This window comes from Myotis nattereri (genome assembly GCF_964212035.1).
Source record: "Myotis nattereri genome assembly, chromosome: 2".
In the NCBI taxonomy this organism is placed as follows: Eukaryota; Metazoa; Chordata; class Mammalia; order Chiroptera; family Vespertilionidae; genus Myotis; species Myotis nattereri.
The window spans coordinates 19,842,919-19,862,832 of record NC_138076.1 but is presented as its reverse complement, the minus strand read 5'-3'; positions in this window follow the sequence as shown (position 1 = coordinate 19,862,832).

Genomic DNA, 19,914 nt, shown 5'->3' with positions numbered 1-19,914 from the left:
AGATACACAGATATATATAATCTTTATGAATCACCTGAAGGTAATGTACAAATGCTTTCAGCTCAAACAGAAAGATGGAAAGGCATGGTATTAACTCCCAGTTCCCATGGGAACTGAGAAAACGCTAAATAGTCCCTTCTCTGTGTCTTAATGCACAATTCAAATTCAATACACCTGCATCAGCTAAGCTCCTTCCATGTACCTGGCACCATGCTAAGAGATGAATGAGTTTAGTGCCTGCCTTAAAACGTTCCCAGTCTAGCAGAGAAGAAAAATACACCAACGAACAACCATACTACAAGGCAAACTATGTATGCTGTAATAAAGATACAAAAGTATAGATAATAATAAGGTTGTTTTTGTTTTTCAAGGACCACACATTTTTAAAATTTACCAAAGCATCCAGCAAGGGTAAGGGCTAATTGGCAATCTTCAGAGCTTAGCAACAACAAATGAAATGAAAACAGAATTTCTCATTTCCCCAAATGAAACATGCTAAATTATGGCCAGATACCTTCTCAGTCCTCCTAGAAATGATCTAAACATCTCTTCTTCATCTATGACCTGAAAACCTCTGTAATCATAGGTCAAAGTCTGGAGAAGAGACCAAAATAAAAGATCACCATCTTTTTGCTCATCATTCTTTTATCTCTACCTCAGCCACCCAGGTTATTAAAGCTGCATTTCTTGGTTTCTACAACAGAAAGCATGGGCCAGCCTGAAATGACTCAGATAATAGCCTTTGGAAACACTTAAAAGTGTTTACTTCTTGCATTTATTTACCCCACAAACATGTATTAAGCACTTGCCATGAGCCTTGCACAGTGTCAGATCAGAGGAAAACAAGGTATGGCTACTACCCTCAATAAGTTCACTGTCCAGCGATGCAGGGAAGGGAAATGAGTTAACAAATAGGGAAATTTGAAAGTGATTAATGTTCTAATGGTTCTATGTACAAACTATTATATGAGCATCCGAATGCTATTTCTTATGCACAAGGCTAAAGAAAAAGCCAGAGATCACCAAATATTTTGGAAGGAGTCGAGTAGCCTGGTACTTAAAGTTTGCTCTCCTCTCTGGCCTCTTACCTCTCATCTTTTTTCTAATTCATCTTCCATCCCGCCACTAGTTAATACTCCTAAAGTTTAGTTCTAATTGTGTTCATCCCCTGAGCAAAGGCTGGCAGTGCTTCTCCCCTTGGTTATCAAGTGAAGTCCATACTCCTTAACATGACTCCTAAGCACACCCAAACCTACGCTCAGTATGTTGTTCCAGCCTTGCTTACTTATTCAATATCCCTTAGGTGTCAGGCACTGTTCTGGGCATGGGAGGCGCTGAGAAAAACAAGACAGTCATGTCTACTGAGTTCATAATAGAATACTGGAAGGGAGATAACTTAAGCAAGCACACAAAAATTGCAAATGTTGGTAAGTGCTATGAAGAAAAAGAAGACAGAGTGATAGGGAAAGGCAGGGGAGCTCCTTTAGGACGGGTGATTAGGAAGGGCATCGGAACGAGTAACATTTAGGCTGAGACCTGATAAAAAGGGCAAGCAGCATGACCCTCCAGGGCTGAAGGTGTCCAACAACGGTACCAGCCAAGATAAAGGGGCAGTGGAACCAGGAAGGCAACGAGGGAGGGGAGACCATCAGGTACATGGGAAATAAGGTGTGAGATGAAGGTGGGGAGGGGGCAGGGTCTGGAGCACATAGGCCTTGTAGCCAAGGTGAGAAATTTGGGTTTTTACTCCATATCTAGTGAAAATCCATTAGTAAATCTTAAGCAAGAAAGTGAACCAATATGATATTCTGCGTAAGTGGTCGGTTTGGTTGCTCTGAGGACAAGGGAGTGAACTGGGGCAAGAGTTGATGCAGGGATCCCAGTTGGAAGCACGTGCAGAGTTTAAGTGAGAGATGACGGTGACTTGAATCAGAGTCATCTCTTCATCACCATCACTTCATCTCCTCCATGGCTCAGGAGATGAACTGAGTGGTGAGATGTGGAATACAGACGGACACAAGGCACCCTTGCATCGCATGTGGGAGGCAGAGGAAAAGAAGAATGAAAGACATCCGCGACGGCTTCAAAGTGCCTCGCTTGGGCAAGTGGGCAGACAGTGGTGCCACTTGCTTAGTTCCCATCGTATCCTCTTCTTTGTCCCTTAGGCCCCTAAACACTCTAGAGTCAAACTAGAAAAAGCATCACCTCTTGAGCACAGTGTACTCTTTCCTAATGTGTTTTAATGTCCAATTTCTTTATTTCTGCATTTTTGTCAACTCTGGATGTAATTTAAGATTCAAACCCAATATCATAGTTTCTGAGTTTGTCTGCTGAAATTCTTTTTTTATACCTCAATTACAATTATCCTATTCCACCTTGTACTAATATTATTAATATTATCATATTAAAACATATATTAATATTAATTATATCCCTACTATTGTGTCCATGTGAAGCTCCCAACAAGTGGAATGAGGAAGTAAGAGCAGACATCACAGGCCGATAAACCGCGAGGCCTGCTCACCAGAGCCCCCACCTCCACGTGGGCCTGATCCAAGGGAAACAGTGGATGGCAGGAAATTCCTACGGTGGCTTCCAAAATCAACAAGAACTGGCTAAAACCAGATGCATCCAAGATGGAGAAAAAAATGACCAGATCATTATTCCATCATTATAATGAAAACTGACACTACAAGTTGAAGGGGGCCAAGAGAGATGAACACCATGACATTTCCAGAAGGGACTACACTAGGAAAAAGACACCCTCCCAACCAGAATGGGGAGACAGAATAAGCTTACAAACAACACTCTTGTAAACATAAAATCCCAAGAACTACTGACCACAGTAGGCAACTCACTGACAAGTTCGCCCACATCCACTGGCATGCGTACCCTCGCTTCTGTCACAGCGTTGCCCTCTGAGACTTGCAATTGCGGGGCAGTGGGTGGCTCAACCCCTGATTCTGTATCCAGGAACCCACATCCTAGTCTCTATTTTTTTCTACATGAATAAAACTTGCTTTCACTCTCACTTGAACTTGTTCTTGAATTCTTTCCTGTAGAAATCAAAAGCCTGGAGGTCCCGGACCATGCCTGGCAGGGTCAGCCCCCGGCATGAAACCAGTCCTGTGTCACATGTATGCCACCTCCACCCATAAACCATAAGCCCCCACCTGTGACCAGCTTTTCTTCATCTTTGCATCCTCTATGAATCTTTGCATCCACAACTATTTGTTGAAGAAGGTACAAATCAGGCAGATTATGTTACCACCTAATCCAGGGGTGGGCAAACTTTTTGACTCGAGGGCCACAATGGGTTCTTAAACTGGACCGGAGGGCTGGAACAAAAGCATGGATGGAGTGTTTGTGTGAACTAATATAAATTCAAAGTAAACATCATTACATAAAGGGTACGGTCTTTTTTTTTTTTTTTAGTTTTATTCATTTCAAACGGGCCGGATCTGGTCCGCTGGCCGTAGTTTGCCCACGGCTGATCCTTGTTTAGTTCCTCGGCCCTAGACTGCCTTATGATAATCCTTAAGGAGATTTGGGGGATTATTCCATTTTCCAAATGAATTATTCCAGTTTGAATAATTTGTCTAAGTGACACCAGGGTGCCAGAATCAGAATTCATGTCCTCAGAGTCTAATAGTATTCTAGAGTGCCACATGGATTACATATATTTCCTCTTTGGATCCCTATTACAAGCCTGCACTGGACCTTATTTTATTAAGCCTAAAATGCCAATTTTGAAACCCAGTGTTATTTTAGGGAACACTGACAAAGAAAAAGTGAGCTCAATGAAGCGCTGACACATGCTCAAACACCATTCATTATAAGAGCATACTGATTTCAGAGATGTTAAAATCTGAGAGGGGAAAAAAAACGTGTATCTTAAAACTCTCCATTTTCTGAGTGGGAAACTAAAGCTTAGAGAGAGTGAGCACTGGCCCAATATCAGACACCAGGCAGGTAGCAGAGTTAGGAGGCAAACTCAGATCTCCTGGAGCCAAGAACTGTAGTTATTCCATATTAGCAGTGTGCCTCTTGGACTCTTCAAAAGAAGCATAACCACAAGAGGTGAACATAAAAGAAAGAAAGATCTTAAAGATCAAATGTGGAGCTCATGTTGAATCTGTGTTCTACGCTAATGCACTCACCCGAAGCCCCACAGCTTACCAGCCTTTATTGAAATTAGGGGGCAAATCCGGCTGAGCGCCTTCTCTGTGGGTGGCACTGTCCAAAATTGTCAAGGATAATGGTAATTTATGTTTCATTTCACACCTGCTCTCTTCCCAGCTTTAGTCAACTGCTAACACAGCTTCTCTCTGGGGAAAGAGGAGGGGTTGGAACGAGGGGAAGGAAGCAGCCCTTGTTCACCGAAGCTCAGTTAAATTGCATTTGCCCTCTTTTGCATAGAGCAATAAAGTGTTCTAGAAAATGCAGCACGGATTTTTAATTTTCTCCTTGTCACTGGGTGCTGTAATCACATAATTAACCTAGCGGTAGAAATAGTCATTTATAGCAAATGGGCAAAACGATCACAGAGGTTGGCCACCCTGGGACCGAAAAGGTTACATTTGCCTCTCAAAAAGGCATGTGTGGACCGACAGCTTCACCATCCCGCGGCTGTCTGGGACCCAACACCCAAAGAACGCAGCATTAGAGAAAAGGAAGGGCACTGACTTTGTCCTCCAAGACAAGTGAGTTGCTACTGGCGCAGTGGTTTGGAAGGCCCTGAAATGTATGGGGCTGGGATGGGAAGGGGCTCAGCTGGACATTTGCCCCCTAATTTCACAGGGAAGGAGCTCAGCTGGACATTTGCCCCCTAATTTCAATAAAGGCTGGTAAGTTGTCGGGCTTCGGGTGAGCGCATTAGCGTAGAACACAGATTCAACATGAGCTCCACATTTGATCCTTAAGATCTTTATTTCGTTTATGTTCACCTCTTGTGGTTATGCTTCTTTTGAATGTAGCTGAAGCTCTATCGATGCTTCAGCAATGCCCTCCATCACATAGGTTACATGCTGTCTTCAAAAGGGCCTTGCACAGGCTCCGCCCTCTGCCCAAAATGCCTTTCCTGCCTGCTGGACTCCTCTTCTTCCTTCAAGTACATCCAAGGTGTTTTTGGGAGGAAATTTTCCTTCCTTCCACTGCCAACTGCCTTACCTGTGACCCAAGGCCCCTCATAGCCTATCTTAGAAACACATGACAAAACAGCAATAAATTTTGTGTGTATATATACATCACTACGGTATATAGTGCTATTATATATGCATACATAAGTGATACATAATACCTATAATTATATATGCACACACTGCCACTGCCGCTGCCACCACCAGATTGTGGGCAGAAACTAACTGAACCCCATTAAGACCCAGAAGGTGTCTTTGCTCACCTGCCTTCTACACTACAGAAGCCCTTCCCCTGATGAGCATGGCAATTGCAGGGATGGCACAAATCCCCACTTTGAAGGACCCAGGGATGAGAATCAAAGAAATTATTTCAGGGGGTTCAACTGACACCAGAAAGCTCTTCTGCCCACCATCACTCCTAATTAGTTTTGCCAAATTAGTTTTGCTAAATTAGTGAGGGTATTAAGCCTCACTTTCTCCACAGAATGGTGCATGTTAAAATATATATTTTTTATTGGTTTCAGAGAGGAAAGGAGAGGGAAAGAGAGATGGAAACATCCTATATAATAAGACCTTAATATGCAAATTGACCAAACAGCAGTAGGACTGGCAGAACAACTGGTCGCTATGACATGCACTGACCACCAGGGGGCAGATACTCAACGCAGGAGCTTCCCCCTGTGGTCAGTGTGCTCCCACAGGGGGAGCGCCACTCAGCCAGAAGCTGGGCTTCTGCAGTGGTGGGAGCCTCCCCCGCCTCCACAGCAGCTCTAAGAAGCAGCAAGCAGGTGGGCAGTAAGGAGCGAGAAGCTCCCAAACTATGAGAGGGCACCGGCCACCAGCCGAGCTGAGGGACGCCCCCCTCCCCTCCAGTGCACAAATTTCATGCACCAGGCCTCTAGTTAATGATAACAGAGAATCTTCCATCAGCTGCTTCCTTCATGCCCCCTTCTGGGAATGGAACCTGCACTGAATGGGATTCGAACTGTAACCTCCTGGTTCATAGATCAATGCTCAACCACTGAGCATGCCAGCCAGGCAGAATACTGCCTTTAACTGGAGAGCATTATGCTAAGTGAAATAAGCCAGTCAATGAAGGAAAAATACCACATGGTCTCACTCATTCATGGATAATAGAGACCATTATAAACTTTTGAACAATAATAGATACAGAGGCAGAGCTGCCTCAGACAGATTGTCAAACTGCAGCGGGAAGGCCGGGGAGGGTTGGGGGGCAGGAGGTAGGGGGGTAAGAGATCAACTAAAGGACTTGTATGCATGCATATAAGCATAACCAGTGGACATAAGACATTGGGGTTAGGGGAGGCTAGGGGACTGTCTAGGGCGGGGGGATAAAATGGACACATATGTAATACCCTTTGTAATACTTTAAGCAATAAATTAAAAAAAATAAATTAATTAATTAATTTTAAAAAAAAAAGAATATTGCCTTTTAAAATGCAACACCCGTGACAAAGGTAGCACTTGACTTACTGTGCCCCAAACGTTAATGTAAAGTAGCAGATTCTTATGACTTTCTTTCCTAAAATGTTCACCAGACAGCAGAAACCACTCCTCATCTGAGCAGGTGGAGAACCAGTCAGCCTAGAGGGAATTGGTGAGAAGGTAGAAGCAGGTGGAAAGGAGCTGGGAAAGAGGCGCTAAATGATATGTTAAGTAGTAAGTACTGATGGAGCAGACACTTCAGATTAGAATTAGTCATTCTTCTGCTCCAGCCTTAGAAAACAGGTATTATTATTACTGTTATTGTTATTACTATTTTCATTTGATGCATGACTAAGAAAGGTTAAATAATTTCCCAAAGTCTAAGTGAAGTTGCTAAATTCAACCTTGGTCCTTTCTGAAGCAAAAATCCATGCCAAGTACGAAACTGTTTTCTCTTCCCTGCCCATCTCACTCCAGGGCCTAGACTGGTCCTTACGCTTTTTTCCCTTTCTCTCCATCAAAACGTACTCTAAGGAAAGAGTCTAATTATGTGTCATTTTCACCTTAGAGATGAGATGCAGACAGCTCAAGGAGAAAAGACAAATCCATTAACTTAAAATCACACAAATTATGGTGAAATATTAAGACTCTTTCAAAAGAATGTCAGACACCTGAAAGGAAAGGGAGGTTTAAGGTCCTATATGTGCCTGCAGCATGTTGGGGAAGGACAGGAAGTGGGGGTGGGGGGACACAGGGACAAAGAAGGCTTCCAAGGTACCAGAAATCACCCCTGCCTCAGTGGCCAGTCTCAATAAAAAGAGGCTTTGGATCCTCAGAACCAGTGATAAACAGTATCTAAGAGGGCCCCGGTTGGTATCGCTCAGTGGTGACAGTGTCAGCCTGTGGACCTAAGGTTCAAGGATTCGATTCCTGGTCAAGGGCATTTACCTGTGTTGCAGGTTCAATCCCTGCCCTGGTTGGAGTGCATGGGGGAGGCATCAATTGATGTGTCCCTCTCATATTGATGTTTCTTTCTCTACCTCTCCCCCTCCCTCCCTCCCTTCCACTCTCCCTAAGAATCAATGGAAAAAATATCCTCAGGTGAGGATTAACAAAAATAATAATAATAGTGTCTAAGAGGAGCTCAGTTATCGTTCTCAACTTTCGTAACCCCATGTAAGAAACAAAAAATACCTTTTACCTCTTCCCTCCTAAGTTTTCAGCTGAGGTTCCTGGAACAATAGACAGATTAGCAAGATATATTTAATATAAACATTATATGATACAGGAACCTTCATAAGGAAATGAAGACATGAGACACAGACTGGATCCCCTCCACATCTGTATTCCCAGAAGCTAGAAAGATGGTCACATGATACACATATGTTGAATAAGTGTAGTTTACAGGTAGAAAATTGAAGTTCAAATAAGTTAAATGACATGTTCAAAGTTAATCAAACACAAGGGAAGAGCTAAGAGTTGAGTGGAGCCAGACCTGATTAACTCTAAAGCCATGCGTGCTCTTTTCACAATACCATGTGGCTTGCCTGAAAAGACAGCAAGTTCACATTCAACTCCCTCCTTGCCCAACGCTGTTTCAAAGGAGCTTACCTCCCTTTCCCCAGAGCTTTATGGACAGGAATATCATTACCACTGACAGTGGGATCATGTTCACTTAGGATGCCCTGAGCTGAAAACATTACCTCCCATGCTGGTCCACTGCAGCTCCATGTACTCTGGGATAACGCAAACCAGGAAAACTCAAGAATGCATGACTCAACCGGGCAACAGCTGGTTAAGGGCAACGGCTCTCAAAGTGTGTTCCCCAGACCAATAGCATCAGCACCCTCTGGGAACTTATCAGAAGTGCATATCCTTGGGCTCCACCCCAGTTCTACTGAATCAGAAACTCTGGAGTGAGGTCCAGCCATCTCTGTTCTAATAAGCCCTCCAGGTGATTCTGGTGCTCACCAAAATTTGAGAACTACCTGAGCAGTAGACTGAAGAAAAAAGAGTAAGGGCAAATGCCATCAATTTTGAAAAGCTATTTCCTCCCATTGAGACTCCAGTAATAATTAAGACAAGGAGATAGTCATGCAGTGAACATCAGCCAGACAAAGGCTCCCTTTCTTCTGGCACAATCAGCCACAGTCCAGGTGAAACCGAATGCAGTCAACTCAAAGATGCCTTGGGCTACCCTGGGTTTTAATTTCCAGGACATGTCCTTCCTACCAGCTTCTCCTAGAAAGAGCTCAGAGTCTTCTGAAAAAGAAAGAAAGGAAAGCTACTGCTTGCTCTCTATCCTGCCCCTTCGCTTTGAAATTGTTTTCTTCCATTCTAGCCCGCTGGCTTTAATTAGGAGGAGTGAAGGCAGCGTGCAGACTGGAAACAGCGGGCAATCTTAGCACAAAAATGTGTTCAATAAACAGCTTTGGATAATCAGAGGTCACCATGTCTCTGTGTCTGTGTTCTCTTCTTCCTGGCTTCTCCTTCCCTGTCTGGTTTGTCTTACCATTTATACCTTGTTAGTTATAAAGAAGTCGCCAGCTCAGAGTCCTGTTGCTATGGGCTTAGAAGGGGGTCCATTTTCACAAGAAGTTGAGGGCTGGGAGAAGGGAAGTCAGAATAAATAAAATCATATTGCATGTCACAATCAACTATAATTTGGCATCTGATAAATAGCTATCAACAAATGCATTACAATGACAAAATCTGGCATGTTTAAATGCATTTATACTCTGGGCAACAGACGGCAATTTTTTTAACCCAAGGGGAATCCTATATAATAAAAGCATAATATGCCAAGTGTCTGACCTATCAATCGACCACTCACCAGTCCCTATGACACGCACTCACTACCAGGGGACAGACGCTCTGACGCTCTGACCGTTAGGTTAGCTTGCTGCTGGGGTCCAGCCAATCGGGACTGGCGAGAGGGCTGCACATGCCCTGGAGCCCTCCCGCACTCCCTCCCCAGCTGGCCGACCCAATCGCTTCCCATGGTCCCTCCCCAGTGGCTGGCCAGCCCCCATTGGCACCATCAGGACTGGGCAAGATGTCCGATCGCCCAGAACGCAGGCTAGGCTGAGGGGCCCCACGTGCACACAAATTCATGCACCAGGCCTCTAGTCTGCTATATTAAAAAGAGTATTAAATGCATATCACTAAAGTGAAAAGAGCCAATATGAGAAGGCTACATGCTGTATGATTCAACTCTATGACATTCTGGAAAAGGCAAAAATATGGAGACAGTGAAAAAATCAGTGGTTTTCAGGGGTTAGAGAAGAGGGAGGGATGAATAGGTGGAGCACAGAGGATTTTTAGGGCAGAGAAACTATTCTGTATGATGTTATAATGATGTCACTAATATACTTATCCAAACCTACAGAATGTACAACATCAAAAGTAAACCCTCATATAACTATGGACTTTAGGGGATTATAATGTGTCAATTGTGGTCTGGGTGGTTGTGTGTGGGGTGGTGGGTTCAGGGAAACTCTGAAATTTCCACTCAATTTGGCTGTGAACCTAAAAATGCTCTAAAAATTAAGTTTATTAACTTTTATAAAGCATTAAAATTATTATAGACTGAAAAGAGATAGATTCTAATTCTATTATGGTCTTAGCTGCATGCTGGCTGTGCAAGCTTGGGCAAGTCACTTGGCTTCTCTGAACCTCAGTGACACCACCCTTAAAATGAGAATGATAATATCTGCCAGACAGAAATCTTGCAATGGTCAAAATAAAGCGATATGTACAGACACACATTCAACATTCATTTAGCTAATGACCATAGAAAAGTAATATGTAGAATTTGGGGCAGAGACTGGAGATGAGGATTCGAGGTGGGACTAGTTACCTTTATTACTACCTCGCTTGAGATACAAGTTTCTTTCTCTATCATTGAAAAACATTTGCCCACTGGCGTGCTAGAAACCTAAGAGCCAAACAGTAGCGACTCCTGGGAGTAGCACATTTGGTTTTTAGAACCAAATTATATTGTAAACACCACAAAGGGAAAAAAATGAATAATCGCATCTTAGCATAGATTAATGAGTTGCATTATATAGTTAAAAGCAAAGTCCTAAGAGAACAGAACTTTGTAAGTGTTGATAAAGGGGGTTGGTAGAAAATCTGAAAATATCTAGAAGCTTGAGGCACTGCCTGGGAAGGTAGATTTAGTTTAGAAGGTCAGCATGAGCAGCCCAAGGAGAGTTTTTAAGGCATGGGCACCAAACTAAGAGAGGAAATCAATCTTAACACAAGCAGCAAACATACCGAGCACCACACTGCCAGGTATTTGCAATACATCAGTGACCGAAACAGAAATTCATAGAACTTGCATTCTAGTAAAAGGAACAGACAAAAGATAAGTAAATAAATACACAATAATTGAGTGTATATTTCATATTAAATATATTCTATAGCCCTAGCTGGATTGGCTCAGTGGATAGAGCATCAGCCTGCGGACTGAAGGGTCCTGGGTTTGATTCCGGTCAAGGGGACATGCCCAGGTTTTGAGGTCGATCCCCAGTAGGGGACGTGCTGGAGACAGCCAATCAATGATTCTCTCTCATCATTGATGTTTCTATCTCTCTCCCCCTCTCCCTTCCTCTTTGAAATCAATAAAAATATTTAATATTTAATATATATACTATATATTCCGTAGAGGAAAAGAAAAGGTACCCTGGCCGGTGTGGCTCAGTCGTTAAGCATCAACCTATGAACCAAGAGATCACAGTTCAATTCCCTATCTGGGCACATGCCTGGGTTGCAGGCTTGATCCCCAGTAGGGGGCATGCAGGAGGCAGCCGATCAATGCTTCTCTCTCATCGTTGATGTTTCTCTCTCTCTCTCTCTCTCTCTCTCTCTCTCTCTCTCTCTCTCTTTCTTCCTCTCTCTGAAATTGATAAAAATATTTTTTAAAAGATATTTCTCTCTCTTTCCCTTCCTCTCAGAAATAAATTTAAAATGTTTTATAAGAAAAGGTAAAGCAAGGTTTTGGGAATAAAGAGTGGAAGATTCCATTTTCAATAGGGCAATCTGGGAAATTTTCATTGAAAAGGTGACATTTTAATAAAAAGGTGAGGGAGGTGAGACTAGCCACACAGATCTCAATGGAGAGGACTTTCCAGACTTTGCTACAGCAAAAACCCAGCCTTGTGGGCTATTCCGGGAATCAATGAGACCACTATGGCTAGACCTGAGTGATCAGGAGAAAATAGAAGAGAGGAGGTGAGAGAGGGAAGGGGTGCAGTCACTAGGGTCTTTGTGGGCCATGGTAATGACTTCGGTTTCACTCTGGAAATAGGGAGCTATTCCCAGTTTGTGAGCCAAAGGAGTGACATGATCTGGGTTATGTTTTGATCAATTATCCAGGTTGCTGTGCTAAGAACAGATTCAAGTCTTTGGGGACAAAGGTAGAAGCAGGTGAGCTTCTAGGAGACTCCGATGTAAAGTTGAACTTGCCAGGCAAGTGCTGACATAGGTGAGCCAGGGTAGCAGCAGTGGAGGTGTGAAGAGCCTTAGGTCCTGTCTGTGTGCTCAGGTGGCACCACCAGGACCACCTGGAGGAGTGAGGAACAAGATTTGGCCCTGAGCTACGGGAAGGAGGAAGTTGCTATCAATTGAGATAGGGAAGGCTGCCGCTGCAGTAGGTTTAGAAGAAGATCAGGAGTTTGGAAGGAAGTGGCAAGAGAAGGAGTGGGCATAGAGGGGATGCTGAAAACAAACCCCACATCTCCCTGATCTTTGCCCTCAATTCTGCTGTGAACCTAAAACTGCTCCAAAAACTAAAGTTTATTAATTGTTTTTTTAATTACATCCCCACATTTCCCTGTATATAAGATGGAGCAATGATTTGTCAATACCATTGGCCTTCAGGCATGTTCAGCAGGAATCATTCTGAAGCATTTCCTAAGCCCTCAGTTTCCCCAATGCAATGAAACAAACAAATCTAAAGAAACAAAGATTGAGGGAAGCATCAGAGTATTTGGTTACCATCTATATAAGTGTTCCCCCACCCCATGCCCACTCCAACCACCGCTCCTCCACGCCAACAGGACAGCCAGAGTCCCCAGGAGTCACATTCCATTCGACTGTAAATTACCTCATAGAGATCATGTTAGTTATCTTCTAAAGAATTCTCGTGTTCCCACCTGCGCCCCCACAAAACATGTTCACAGAAGATCTAATAAACCCACTCACAATTAGATATCAGTGAGTAAAAACAAAACAAAAAATAACAATAGTGAAACTACTCCCTCCTCTAAGGTACTGGAATTGTAGAGTAGCCAACACCCTAAACCAAGGGACAAAGTAATGAAATATCAGTCATCAGATTAAGGGAATAGAAGGAGCAGTGGTCTTGGACTCCTATTATTCCTGTAGCCACCTCCCACCTCCGGAGAAAATAGTAGGGCTACAGACACAATTCAAAGTGGCTTCCTTGACTGTTCTGGTCTCATCAGGGGTGAACACACTTCACACTTGCCCGCCTGTTATTTCTTTTGTGTGGAACCCCCTTCCCTCCCTGCCTGCCAGTCCCTACAACCAAGGACTTGTTCTGTGACTCTGCTCAAATAAATAAATTGATAGCTCACTGTGTCTCATCCCCCTTGCCCTTGCACTGTGAGGCCCCAATAAATATGGTGTGTATGCATGTGTGTACATGTGTGCATGTGTGTACATGTGTGCATATGTGTGTGTGTGTGCTGCCTGCACATTAACCTCCAGAGTTCTCAAACTCCCTGGTTGCTGAGGGGTCTGCTCAGCAACAGCAGTGCCAGCGAAGTGAGAAGGGAGCCCTCTCGCCCTGAGCCAGCAGAAGGCCCCCCCAGGGACCTCTCAGGCACCAGTCACTCACTCGGCATGAAGCTGACAGAGACCTCCAGCAACAATTACAGCTGCTCCACATTTCTCAGAGGCTGTAATGTTAAATCAATCAATCAGGTGTGCCACGCGCAGAAGCTCGGCTGTGGACTCACTTAGGACGTGCGAGGGAAGCAATCACTACATAAGCGGCTTGCCTTGCAGTTTTATTTGAGTCCAGTTCACTTGGTGAAGCCATTATATATCCGTCCTTAGGAAAGTTTTCCTCCCTCTCTGGCTTTGCACTGCACTTGGTAAATCAATAACTCCCAGACAAGCCACAAATCCTCTGAAATGCACCCACACAGAAATGCACTGCCCAGGCATAAAGGGAGCATCCTCCCCCAGATACACAGAAAGCCGCTCACACCGGAGCGCTGGAGCAGCCGCTGGGTCTCAGGGCGCCGACCTCAACAAGGAACCTGGGGAAATACAATGGCAGATGACAAGATCGATCACCCATGTCCCTTCTTGTAAGCATGCTAGCCACAGTAGATAAAAGGACCATAATTCTGTTTGTTTTTAATTTTAAGAAAATAGTTCACGGCTGTCTGGTATGGCTCAGTGGTTGACTGTGGAACCAAGAACCAAGAGGTCTCCGGTTCAATTCCTGTTCAGGGCACATACCCAGGCTATGGGCTGGATCCCCAGTGGGGGCTGTGCTCCCTCATCAGTGTTTCTATCTCTCTCTCCCTCTCCCTTCTTCTCTCTAAAATTCAATGAAAATATTTTTTTTAAAATAGTTCAGTGTCCTACTCTTTCACTGTTATCCACTGGGTGACTTTCTGCATTTTAGACTAATTTCTTAACATCTTTCTACAAGTAACTAATCTTGAATCTTATGTTTTCTCCCTCCAAACCCACTTTAACTTCCTATTCTCACTCACCCAACTGTCCATTCCACTCAGCCAATACATATGCACTTAAAACAGTTAGTTCAGCATCCTTCTGGAAGAGACCAAAGACTACTAGATCTTGTAAAACCCTCTTGTTTAATTCCACTGAGGCAATGGGGTATATAATAACAATTACTGATACATAAAAAGGGGGGAAATGCACACTCCCAGAGAGAAGTGAAACACAAATACGTATCTATGGCAACTCCACGTGTGTGCACACATCTACGCCTCCCTCCATGAGCTCCTCTCCGTGCCTGGAAACGGGTAAGTGGCATGTTCAGTATTCTGGCTTCCATATTTAATTTGTCACCACACAAGACATCAGAGGCATCACTTTGAACTGGAGACATCAATATGATTTAAACGGCTGCCACTTAATGTGGCGAAGAAGAATCAATTGTGCCCTGGAAACAGGAGACAAGCAGGACCGTCATCCTGTCGGTTTCCTGGGAAATAATGAGCCCTATTAATAGTTGTTAACATGAATCAACGAATCACTCCTCTGTCAGCAGCTGTCGGGCTGGGACCGGAGTCAGCTAGTGAAAAGGCAGCAAGCTGACGATTAAGGAAAAGTCTCGGCAAGGAAGGGGCAGAGCATTGGCACCTCCTAACCTGGGCCAATTGCAGCCCCTGAGGAAGGAGAGGAGAATTCAGTGTGACAAGGAGGCCCCGGAGGAGATGCTCACCAGTGAAACACAGAAATGTCAACCAGAAAGCCCCCGTGTGTCCCTGTAATCAAAAGAAGGGCCTTCAAGTGCAGGGCTCCTCCTTGCCCAAGAGTTTAGAGTTGCTAACATCATACTGATGAAAGGGTCAGCGAGGCAGGGCTGAGCAGGACTAATGGGCTTTGTGTGGGATACAGCTTCAGTGATGATGGTGTGCCCCCCTCCAGGTATGTGACTGTACAGGTGTGTTTTTTCTCTCCCCTCCATCAGTTTAAAATATACTCACATAAAACACTTGGCAACGTATATGTCAAAGGATAAAGAGTCTTACTAGTTAAAGAGCTTATAAGCTCTTGCAAATCAAAGGGAATAAACAAGAGATCTCCTTAATAATAACTAATATTTATGAAACACCTTACTACATGCCAGGCAAAATTTAAGAGCTTTCTTTAGTTATTACCTTTAACTCTCCCAGAAACTTTGGGAAGTAAATGTTACCAGTTTGACAGGTGGAAAGACTGAGGCTTAGATGATTTAAGTAACTTGCTCAAGATCACATTGCTAGTAGGTAATGAAATAATGATTCTGGGAAGTTACTTAAATCAAGTATTTGGACGGAACAGACCTGGGGATGCCCCTTCTTCCAGCCTCCCACCACCCTCCAACCGCTTTTCTAGTCGCCACCTTCAAAACAATTTTAGCTATCCTTTGCCAACACCGGTTTTGAGCTTAACTCCTGACTGCTAAGTAACCATGAGCTCCCAAATTTGTCAGAATTATTCCACCAAGATGGAGGCCACCATCAGCTGCCTGGTCACCCTGCATCTATGGCCTCCTACACCTACCCCTCTCCGGGCTTCCATTTCGACTGTGACAGTGTGGCTCTGGAGGGTGTGGACCACTTCTGAGAATTGGCCCAGGAGAAGCATGAGGGCGCTGAGCATCTCTTGAAGATGCAAAACCAGTGTGTCAGCCAAGTTCTCTTCCAGGACATGCAAAAGCCTTCCCAACTTGAGTGGGTTAAGCTCAGGACACCAGAAGAGCCTCCTTGGTCATGAAGAATAACCTGAACTGGGCCTTCATGGACCCACATGTCCTGGGTTCTGCCTGCATAGACCCTCAGCTCTGTGACTTCCTAGAGAACCACATCCATCAAGAAGATAGGCTTCACCTCCGCAGGATGGCAGCCTCCCCAGGCTGAGCTGGGCTAGTATCTCTTTGTAAAGTTCACCCACAAGTACAACTCGGAACCTTTGGAGATCAGAGGACTTTGAGGGGCCCTCTGCATTCCCCTGGTGTTTGACTTCTGCCTGAGCCTCTGAAACAAAAACAAAACAAAACAAACAAAACAACAACAAAAAAGAAAAAGAAAGAAATAGTGATTCAAAACCAGATCTGTCTGTTGAAAGTCTACACTTTTACATTATGTTATATTAATTTCTCACAGGCCGCCCACAAAGGAAGAAATACTAGTGACCAGTAAAAATTTAAACAACATTTAAGTGTGATAGTAACCAAAAAGTCAAAACCGAAAGAATAATTATTCATTTATTTTTCAGCTTGTTAGGTAGACAAAGATTAAGAACATTTACAAAACCTAGTGTTCATGAGTTCATGAAAACACTGACTTGCTTGCATAGTGTTGTTAAGAATGTAAGTTATAAAACCAATCTGGATGGCAGTTTTTCAAAATATATAAAAATGTAATGTATGTTTACTCTTTAGAACTCTTCACTCCCAAGAATTACCATTATGGGATATTTAAATGAGTAAGGTAAGATAAAAAGGCATTAATCACAGTATTATTTTTAAGAGCTAAATCTTATAAACAATGTAAGTGTCCATTGATAAGAACTGCTTAAGTAAATTATGAAACATCCATACCATAGAATATTACTGAACACCTAAAATAATGGTGTTGATCTATATTTACTGACACAAGGATGTCTATAAAAAATTATCCACTTAAAAAAGCAATTATAGAAACATATAAAAATATAAATATCTATCATACATACATACATACATGCAAAGCAAATTTTCTGGGTGTGAAAATTATAATAGTGCTCATTTTTTAGGTTATGGAATTTCTGGAAGATTTTACTTTCTTTTGTGTGTTTTTATGTATTGTTTGACTCTATTAAAGTAACATCTATTGTTTTGACAATGATAAGCTTATTTCTAAGAGAAAATAAATTCACATCTTCTATTTTCTAATTTAACTTTGTGGAGAATATTGCTGGGCCTGGGAACATTTTTAAAGAATGAAGCATAATGTAATGAGCTTGAGAGTATGACCTTAAGTACAATTTTGGCTTTTACTAGCTTTGTGACCATATTAGATTTCTCTTACTGACTTAAATTATCACAAATTAACAGTTTAAACACAAATTTATTATCTTACAGTTCTGTAAGTCAAACCTACAGACTTACTGAGTTAAAGTCAAGGTATTGGCGAGACTGTGTTCCTTTCCAGAAGTACTAGGGGAGGGTCCATTTCTTGCTCATTACAGAGTTCAGTTCCTTATGGTTGTAGGACTGAGATCCCTATTTCCTTGTTGGCTGTAGTTCAGGGCTGTTCACAGCTTCTAGAGTGGCCACATTTCTTAACTCATGGTTCCCTTTCTCCGTTTTCAAAGCCAACAATATGGAGTCAAGTCCTCACTCCCTTCTGACCCACTCTCTGCTTCCCTCATTCCTTTTAGTGATTCACGTAATTAGAGGAGGTTCACTCAAACAATCCATTATAATTCTCCCTTTAAAGCACACCTGCAAATTCCCTTGTGCCATGTAAAATAATGTATTTACAACTTCCAGAGGTGGGGACATGGACATCTTTGGAGAGCCATTATTACTATATCTTTGGATAATAACTTGGGCAAATTACCTGAGTATTCCTCAACTCTAAAAGAGGTGTGGCAGGATGCCTTACAGAATTACTACTTTTCTGTTTTCTTCTCTTACTGCTGCACTTTAACCTTCTTATTCTAATAAGATAACCTGGCTTCTCTCATTTCAGGGGGATTTATAGGGACTGAAGACAGCTTTTCTTCTTGGCTTTTGTTTGCAAAAACCTAAGCTGGCAAGATTCCTAAGAGAATGTGGCACATAAGAAGGTGTGGTCAGGTGGTTTCATAGGAAGGTAGTACCATAAGCACCTTTGTGTGTTCTTGACTAGGATGCCTTTTAAAACCCATGTGGACTTGAGCAATGAGCAAATAAACTGCGATCAGCATGGACACGAAACCAAAGGGCTTTCTCCAAAACTTCTGTTCAAGGCAAGACCCTTAAGGCCTTTGTATTGTCCCCGGGGAGAAGTTGGTAGAACAATCCCAGTAATGACAAATTGAGTTTCCTGCCACTCCAGTGGGACAGGGGTACATGAATTCAGATTGATTTTAGAGAAAATAATAAGACATCTTCAACACTCCTGTCCGTAACATAACAAACATATCTATCCACTACATGGGAATAATAATAACTACCACATAGAAATTTGGGCAGGATGAATATATGAAAAGCACTTGGCATGTAATAAATAGGCTCATAAAAATTGACACTGATCTATGATGATATGACAATGAAGACGGGTCAAAAACACTTAAGCATTAGCCTCTAAAGGGCTAAAAGTAAATAAGTGAATGCTACCTGCACTTTGGTATTTTGAGCTACACTCAGAAGTCTGGTAAATTCACTTTCCTCTTTCTCATCCTCTATATCCAATTGGCCACTACACACATCTTGTCATTCCAACTCTAGAAAAACCTGCAGCACCTCTCCCTGTACCACTCATCCCCACTGTCAATGATGACTCAGGTCCCCATCTTCTCTCTCCCAGACTATGTACGACAAAACCTTCCCAATGGGTCTCCTTGCCTCTCAACTCAGCCCCATCCAACCCATCCTTCACTTCCTTGTTTAAAATTCTTAAATGAGCTCCCTTGGCTCACATTCTTGACCAATATCCTCTTACTCCAAGATGCTCATTCTCACCTCCCTCCCTGAAGTACAGGATGGTACTTCTTCCTAGGATCACACCCCCTTCCCTTCTCTCCCTACTCACACATTACAGACCAACCAAATATTAACTCCTCTTTGGGACTATCCCAGCTCCTCCATTCAGTCAGTTCCATCTTCCTCAGTCTTGTCATAGTATAGTATACAATGCTCTTCTTACACTGTTCCATTGCTCTATTTATATGTATTCTCCCCAATAAGCCAAGAACTTCTCAAATATGGACACGATGTCTCATTCAATTTTGGATCCTTAGAACTAACCCATTATCTATCACACAAGATGTGCTCTCAAGTATTTCATTTAAAAAAAAAGGCAGGGAATTGCCATTGTGAGGCTCTGGGTAGCCGTGATGAAATGGAAAGGCCAAATTATGTCCAACAGGTTCATTATTCCAGACGTACTCGTCAGGGGACAAAAACCCTTTATATCTTCGTCTCTCCCTCATACGCCAAAACAACGAAAGGGCACTTTTGAAATATTAATGTTAGTGAGTACATCAAAATGAGAAGATAGTGAGCAGTCAGAATTCAGCTCAGCAAGCATTTCCCAAGCACCTGTGCTCTGCCAGGCACTGTACCAGGGGCTGGGGTGTACGGTCCCTATCGCCACACACATCACAGTCTATCACAGGCTTCAGGTACATGAAACACATGAGATGGTGCAGGGGGTGGAGTGGGCAATAGTGGCATGTTTAATAGATGTCTTAGAGGCCATGGAATACCACTTTACACCCATTAGGATGGCTATTATCAAAAACAACGATTGGTTGGAATGCTGGTGCATTGCTGGTGGTAATACAAAATGGTTCAGCTACTAATGGTTCAGTTTTTGGTGGTTCCTCAAAAATGTAAACATAGTTTTATCTCATGATCCAGCAA